Consider the following 478-nt stretch of genomic DNA (forward strand, 5'->3'; position numbering starts at 1 on the left):
GAAGCACAGAATGAGACACTGTCTCACCAGAGCAGAGAGATCATGTTAGGAGAAAATACAATTGGAAAAGGAGGGTAGGATCTAGTTTTGGAGGGGTCTTCAAAATTATAGAGAAATATTTCAACTTAAATAAAAATAAGATATGTAAAGCCCTTAGCACAATGTCTACTCATAATTAAGGACTCAGCTTACATATGTTGCTGTTATTGGTGATGCTGTTGTGCAATGAAGAGCCATGGGAGATTTCTAAGAAGAGATGTACCATGAAAACAGTGCTTGAAACAAATCTGGCAGTTGTGCACAGGATAGACTGAAGAAAGAACAACTAAATATGACAAAACTAATGAGGAGGCAGTGGTCCAGGAGTGAGGCAATGAGAAAAGAGGAAGGAAAAAATAAATTCCATCATAACTACTATTTTTGTCTGTTAGCCATTTCTCCACACAGCCACCAAGTGAACATTCATGAGCAATCTCTT

This window comes from Pteropus alecto, unplaced genomic scaffold, assembly GCF_000325575.1.
Source record: "Pteropus alecto unplaced genomic scaffold, ASM32557v1 scaffold276, whole genome shotgun sequence".
In the NCBI taxonomy this organism is placed as follows: domain Eukaryota; kingdom Metazoa; phylum Chordata; class Mammalia; order Chiroptera; family Pteropodidae; genus Pteropus; species Pteropus alecto.